General features: G+C 32.0%; 1 long non-coding RNA gene across 1 annotated transcript; it reads right to left on the bottom strand.

Annotated features, from left to right (window-relative positions):
* Positions 1-7,166: 7,166 nt before the first annotated feature.
* LOC109704793 lies at positions 7,167-8,222 on the bottom strand. The gene is made up of 2 exons (XR_002214489.1): positions 7,982-8,222; positions 7,167-7,625 (listed from the first exon to the last, which is right to left on the bottom strand). It is a non-coding gene; the product is annotated as an uncharacterized LOC109704793 (long non-coding RNA).
* Between the last annotated feature and the right edge of the window lie 38 nt (positions 8,223-8,260).

An 8,260-nucleotide genomic window follows, 5' to 3' on the forward strand; every position in this document is an offset into this window, starting at 1 on the left:
AACACGTCGCTTCTATTCCTTTTTAAACTAAATTTCTAATAATTAACAAGATAAAAATTTATTTACATGCATTATATATGAGTTATTTTTAACAAAAAATGAATTTATTTAAGTGAACTTAGATTAATGAATCAAATATGTCCTAGTACCAAGCCCTACTATTTTGCTATCATGACAAAGAAAGGAATCTTGTGTGGCATATAAAAATGGTTACTTATCAAATTGATGTAACATATTATTTGAACCTTTTATGAGGTATAAATAAATAATAATTTGTTTATTCAAAATTATTATTAGTATCTCACTAGATACCTTGAATCTCACTGCATTAAGTTAAGGTCTTGTGTCATTTAGTCCATCAATTAATTAAAACAATTTGTGGAACATTCCTCACACTCTTGAATAATTCAAGCAAAAATATCATGTAAGGTTGAAAGGGATGTTAGAGAATATTAATGTGTCTAGAGAACTTTTTTCATATGTTTTCCATTATATATACATTCAAATTCAATTTATATTTATTGTGAATTTTCAAATTATCTGATGTGTCGCTCTCCTGTAATGAGGCATCTTAGTCATTGCCACGCATATATCAACTACAGTATTATCACACCAACAAGATCAACTTCTTTAGATCGTGAAATTTGATTGCAATATTGAGTCAAAAATTAACTACGGAGAAAAAAAATTATTTGCTTTATTAGCTCATAGAATACATGCAATGAATGAAATTCTAATTTTGAGGTTTCTACATGTGCAATTTATGAAATGTACTCATAAATCAGGCCCAAATGTGGTGTTGCCGTGTTGTCCGTGTAACGATCTTGCTGTTTGTCTACGACGGAATGCGACCACACAAATGAATGCGAACGCGACATTATTAAATATAAAAATAGAGCAGGGCTATTGTACTCTTACAAGTATAGAGCCCTTCGTACTCATAAGTTGTTTTCGATATAGGGGCTTACGAATCGACGATCTATGCCGTTAAACATAGCCTAAAGTATTTGAAATTTCTAGAAAATAAATTTCGTAATTTTTGAAATCATTATAAAGTCCATCAAGCGGGTATACAATGAACAGTCAAAATCGAACGATATCTTAAAAATTGATGATCGGATCCTCCAATTTAAGATCGAAGTTATTGATCTTTATCTAGGTAGTGAATGGAATTTAATTTCTATCAAAAATTCAGCCAATTTCGATTTTTTTGCACCATTAAACTAGCAAGTATTTCATACCGGGCGTTAAAAATTGTCAATTTTGTGGATCGTAAGATAAATCATATTGAAAATTTATAAAATTTGATATCTAGAAATTTTAAATATTCTAGATAATATTTAACGGTATGGATCGTTGATTCGGAAGCTCTATCATCGAAAACAACTTATGAGTACGAAAGCGATCGTACTCATAAGAGTATAGTAGCCAGACTCTATAAAAATATATAAATATCGTTTTTTAACAGCTTAAAATTTTAGAGTATAATAATTATTTCATATTATATTAGAACAGAAAATCTTGAATTCGAGTCATACTGGCAGTGTTTGGTTAGAGGATAGGAATAGGAATAGGCCCTTATCCCCCTTTATACCCAAACGCTAATTTTTTATCCGAGAACAGTAGTTCTCAGTTACCTATAATAATCGGTTATAACTATTCCCACCAACACTTCTATTTTCTATATAAAACTACCTAATATTTTTCTTATTCCATATTATCTATCCAAACGCTATTTTTTTTATCCCCGGAAACAACCCAATTTTTATCCAAACATTATTTTTCTTATCTTCATATTTGTATCTATATCTGTAATAGCTAATTCTTGTTTATTCTTGTTTATATCCGAACCAAACGGCATCTTAGCATTATTATTATTTTTTATTTCTAATAATTTAATTTTGTAGAGTATAATAATTGTTTCACAGACATGTACGTCAGATCGTACACAAACAGTTGGAATCAAAACTTTTCTGCAGACGTTGCTGCACAAAAACCGTCCCCTCAAACACTATGAAAGGAGCCTTTAAATCTTTTTTTTTTTTTTTTTTTTTTTTGAAAGGTGTCAGTGGGGTCAATCTGAGGGTTCAATATTAATGGGCGCTTTAAGCAACAAAATAATTAGAAAAAATAAAATAAAATAATGTATAGTGGTTGTAGATAGTGGTCCATATGAACCACTCACATGGATGAAAAGGATAGCTTTTAATAAAAAGAATAAAAGAGATGTCTGGATGTTAATGGGTATGGATATTTGAAATTTTATCCGAACTCGAATCCGAATGAAACAAATATATTCGATCGATATGGATATGGATTCGGATATGGATATTAAAAATAAAAATCGGACGGATATGGATTCGGATATGGATTTTCATTGTACCCGACCCGAACCTGAATTTATTTTGTATTATATATAATATATATATAAAAATTTGATGTTATATTTGAATTTGTATTTTAAAAATTTAGATTTATTATAATATATTTTGAAATATTGAAAAAAGAAATAATTGTTTCGGGTTCGGATTTTCGGGTTCGGGTTCGGGTTCGGGTTCGGGTTCGGGTTCGGGTTTTTAAAAATCCGCCCCGAATCCGACCCGTTGACATCTCTATGTCCGAGACGTGTAGAGCTACCCAAGTAGAGAGAGAGAGAGAGAGAGAGAGAGAGAGAGAGAAGGGATTATTTTTTTATGATTTGGAATAACTTCTAGAGTAAACTTCAAAAACCACCTCTGTGGTTTCACACTTTTTCACTTTAGTATTCTGGTGTTCAAAGTGTGTTAAGTTAGTATCATATAGTTTCATTTTTATCTTTTCGTCAGCTTTTTTGTTAATATTTCGTTAAATTATATACAAAAAAACTTCCGATGTCCCACCTAAGTTTATCGAATATTCACTTTAGTACCATTTCGTTTNTGCATTTCAAGAAAAAGAAATTGTACCGAACTCAGAAAGAAAGGGTGATTCATTTCACACCCCGCATTAATATAAGGAAAAACTTCAAATAGGCTCCATATGATTTCGTATTTTCTCACTATAGTACTATGTGGTTTAAAATGTATCAAGTTAATACCCTGTTGTTTTGCATATTCTCACTTTAGTAACATGTGGTTTAAAATGTATCAAGTTAGTACTCTGTGGTTTTATTTTTGTATCAAGTTAGTACTCTGTGGTTTTATTTTTGTATCAAGTTAGTACCCTGTGGTTTCATTTTTCTCTTTTTATTATCTATTTCGGGGTATTTTTTTTGTTAATAAGTGATAAAGTTAAAACTAAATGGTACTAAAATGAATATTCGAGAAACTTAGATAGGGTATCTGAAGTTTTTTTGTATATAATTTAACGAAATATTAAACCACGGGGTACTAAAGTGAGAAAGTGCGAAACCACAGGATACTAACTTGATCCACTTTAAACCACAGGTACTTAAGTGGGAAAGTGCGAAACCACGTGGTACTAACTTGATACACTTTAAACCACAGGGTACTAAAATGAGAAAGTGCGAAACCACAGTAAAGGTATTTGAAGTTTTCCCTTAATATAATGACTCACCTCACTAGTACTAATAACTCGTTAAGTACGAATCACGTTCAAAAAGAATAATTTTATATCAGTTGGGCTGGGATGCTGTTAATAGCAAATGGGTTCCGTTGTCACTCATTTATTTTCGATGATGGAGCCTCCAATCGACGATTAACACCGTTGAATATGATCTATACCACTTGAAGCATCTAAAAATCAAATTTCATGCTTTTCCGATATTGTTCTCTTATCCATCAAGTGGACACAAAATGAACGGCTGAAAATAAATATTTTTTAAAAAGTGATGATAGGAATCTTGTAATCAAGATCGAGAGTATAGATCTTGTTCTAAATAGTTTAAAAATTTTCTATCTAAAATTCAATCGATTTGGATATCTTTACACCATTAAACAAAAAAATGCCTCATATAGACCATTAAAATTAAAAATTTTGAAATCCTTTGTTCATTAGGTCAATAATGTCGAAAAGATTTGAAATTTGATTTTTAAATACTTCAAGTGGTATAGATTATGTTCAATGGTGCTGATCATCAATTTGGAGGCTCCATCATTGAAAATAAATAAATGACAAAATAACTCGCTTGCTACCGATAGCATTCCAGCTCTACTCTACTCGATATCTATTAACCAAAATGAATTCCCAATGTTTTTTGCCACATGGCAAGTTTTCTTTCAACCTTACTAACCTTTTTTTTGAACTCACATTTGTTCTTGGCTTTTCCCCTCCCCTCCTCTCTATTCAATAACAAGTAATTAATGTGCTCTTTAATTTATATGTTACTTATTTTTCTCTTCAATATTAGTCATTTCTTCTCCCTCAAATCTATTTTCAACGCCAAACCCTTCACCTCCCAATCCTTTGAAATCATGAAAATTAATTAATCAAAAATGCAACATTTAATTATAGGCAGTATATTCTACAAATAAATGGGCTTTATAACATCAATCCACCCCCATCTCCCTCTCTTTTGCATGGCCTCTTATTTTTCATGCAAAAAAAATATCATCTAATTTTCCACCCAATACTCATCTAGCTCTCTCTCTCTTATTGTGTTAACGAAGATGATGAGGACGATGAAGAAGAAGAAGAAGAGCATGCGAAGAACGTTGTCTCCTTTGAGAAGCATCGTTCCGCAAAATCGACCTGCGGCTCATATAAGTGCCCACTAGGTTGATTTAGCTGCGCTGGAGCTAGCTCTTTTTTATTTTTCACAACGAAATGTTTAAGGTGCACATAATACGATAAAATTATATGTCTCTTACTGTATTTCGATGATTTTAAAATATATATATATAAACTTCTAACTATAATTTATTTTTTTAATAGTTGAATTTAATTAGTTATACAAATTGATTATGTTTAACATGGGTATAGTTTCTTATACATTAATAAGTTGTAAATATAAATTTTATTAAAATTTTATTTCTATTATCTACCCGCTGCATTGTGCGGGTCTCTATACTAGTTAATATAATGACTCAATTCACTAACACTAATGACTCGTTGGGTTTAAACCACTGACTCAATGCACTTAACCCTAATTATTAGTAGTGGAGTTTTCCGTGTATCCCATTAACAGTCTCGCCAGAGTCTCATTCCCAAGCCCAAAATTATTAGGCGATCGCACTTCTTCCTCTCAAACTTGGCTTTGACACTAACTGGCCTAACGATCTAACCTACTTATACTAATAATCCATTGGGCCTAAACCACTTATCCAAAATGCTTTAGTTCAATTATTAATAGTAGAAATTTCTGTTCTTATATTCCTATTTATAATTTTTTTTCCATCCAATATGGAATTATTAAGGTGTCACGGTTAAAGTGTGTTGCTTTTTTTTTTTGGGAGCATTTTTCTAAATAAGCGTATGAACTTTTAATTTTGACAAATATATTTTTTAAACTTCATCATGTAATTCAAAAAATTCCATTTCTCAATCAAAATTACCAACTATACAATCTTTTTGATTGCTTGCATTGCATATAATTTTGAAGAGCTTTAAAATAGAAAGAAATCTATTTTTCTTATTCTAACCTCAGAAGAGCATTTGACAGATTAAAAATCTAAATTATTTATGCTGTAACAAAAATCAGATAAGAAATTCTAAAATGAAAAGGCATGCAGAAGTTGTAGTTCGATTATTCTACTTTCGCCATATGAGAAACTATCGCAGGGATTTTAGGATAATGCTTCTTCTGATAGTACTACTCAAACAATACTTCATTCAACAGCTCTACACCCTTTGTCAAACAAGCTCTTATATTAGGCTACTTCTCTCTCAAATTAATGCTTTTATGGAACTTCGATACCCATTTTGTGTATTTGTTTCAGCCAAAGTGTAGAGTGTTAAACTTTATAAAAATTAAATTCGTACCTTCTGTCATGATTTCGATATTCAAGCATGAATTGTAGACAGCGATTCTTATTTGTGGTTCGTCCTCTTTCACGATCTACAAAAGAGCGAGACGTTTCGAATTTATTCCCTTATCTCCGCAGATGGAACCGTCACAGAAAATTAGGATCAGAATTAAATCAGGATTCTAGTATGTTATCTATATTTATATATAACCTAATGTAAGGATGTTAAATCTTTTTTCTTTTCTTTTTTTTAAGAGAAAGGTAGCATGCTACGTGCTTCGCTTATTTCATTTAGAAATAAACTTAACTGAAAATATAAATCAACTAGGATTCGAACTTGGGTCTCGGGTACCAACCCCCAAACCCTTTTGCCACATGCGCTAGGGACGGTCGGTGATATTAAATCATGTTCGTCTATCAAAAATATGTCTAGATATATCTTAACCGTTGGATCGACCGTATCTTCATAGTTCGTCTTGAATAGATCGACTTCATATTTATAAATGGTCACGTTGGCCACATCCTAACCGTCTCTCGTATTAATGCTTCTATAGAACTTCGATACACATTTTGTGTGTTTGTTTCAGCTAAAATGTAGAGAGGTGAAGTAGTTTTTGACCGTAAATACCCACTTCTATTATTTATTTGATCATAAATTCACTTTCAATCGAATCTCAAACTCCCCAAAGTCAATTATAGAAAAATAATAATAATAAAATATTAATCACACCTCTAGCTTTTATGCCATTTATTTTCTGCCAAACAAACAACAAACTATGCTAATAAATAGCAAAAAAAGTATTTTTTAACTGAACATTAATTCCTTCAAAAATCTACACCTCTAGCAAAGGAAAGAGACCCTTAGGGCACTCTCCCTCTCCCCCACCATCGCACTCTTATTTTATTCTATCCAATTTAATTTTATATATAAAACGGGATCATTCAACAACGCCTTATGTTTTCTAATGTCACATACTCCAGAACAAAACTTTGAAGTAATTTTAATGATTTTTCCTTTTCCTTTTTTCTTTTTTTTTTTTTTTTTTTGAAGAAAGATTTGAAACAGTAGCAAAATTACTAACAAAGCACAACTTGTGGGCATGCATGCAATTATGCAAATACTAACTTTGCTGAAAATTTTGTGCAATATCACTCACATGCTTGCATGGGTTACAGATGCAAATGAATCCAAAATATTTCTCTGAGGCTAAGTGTAAACATTGGTAAATATTTACTGGAATATGCAACATCAGGAACAAAGTGGAAACCAAATTGTAACAACAAATTTATCAGAAAAGCCGAAGTTCGACAACGCCACAAACAGTGTCAACATGACCAGCATTCTCATCCGAAATCAAATTTCCTATACACCCAATGTTAAATTTATGAGTCCATAGAGCAAAGGATAAGTCGATTCTCGTATTTTCCAAATAACAAGAAGCACATCTACCATGTTACAGAAATGAAGTAGCAGATTGAATACAGGAAAAAAAAAAAAAAAAAAAAAGAAAAAAAAGGAAAATTTTACGGGCGAACCTGTATAATTCGAGTATGTATGTTGTCTTTCTTTCAGACTCCCACAAATTAAAACACATTAAGAAGATAACAGTGCTTATACCGGCACGACTGATTAAGTATCGACTGGTTTTAGGCAACTGCGGCAAAAGAGCGATGGAGTGTCGAAGGGTGAAATCCAGGTCCAGTCCCAAGCATGGGCAGTTCCTGATAGGCAACAATGAAATAAGTGTTTTGGGGCATAATCATCAGTTCAGGATTCGAGTTAAACTCCGGCAAAATATAAAGATATAGCACTACAAATAAATAAAAGTACAAAGTTCTTATATAATCATTCTATATTTCATCAACTTACATATAACAAAAGTTAAGAACGTGACGGATGATTCATTTTGGTAATAAATTATGTATAAAATACTAGATTACCGAATAAGCCGCCCATAGTTATCTATTATTGTCTATTAGTATTTATATATTAGTGAATTGTTGAGAGAAGAACCAAAAAATTGCGGATAATTCATGAGTTTTCAAGATACCGGGATATAATATGGTTTCAGTCGGACCTGTATGGTGCTGACTCATTAGTCCTGCGTTTGGGGCTCGCTCTTCCTTTTCAGCCTTGATCTATTTTCTCTTGAGAAGCGCCTGTCCTGCTCAAATGAAACTTCCGAATTGGTATCAGTCCATGGAGTGTGCTTGGAAGGAACAACAATTTCGAGAGGTGGATCAATAATCCATCTGCACCAAACCCAGAAGAAAGATGAGTATTAATACAGTGTGTATAGCACACACCGAGCATCAACGAACTACGAACGACGTTTTATGGCCGAAACTACATGATT

The sequence above is a fragment of the Ananas comosus genome, unplaced genomic scaffold (genome assembly GCF_001540865.1).
Source record: "Ananas comosus cultivar F153 unplaced genomic scaffold, ASM154086v1, whole genome shotgun sequence".
NCBI classification, from domain to species: Eukaryota; Viridiplantae; Streptophyta; class Magnoliopsida; order Poales; family Bromeliaceae; genus Ananas; species Ananas comosus.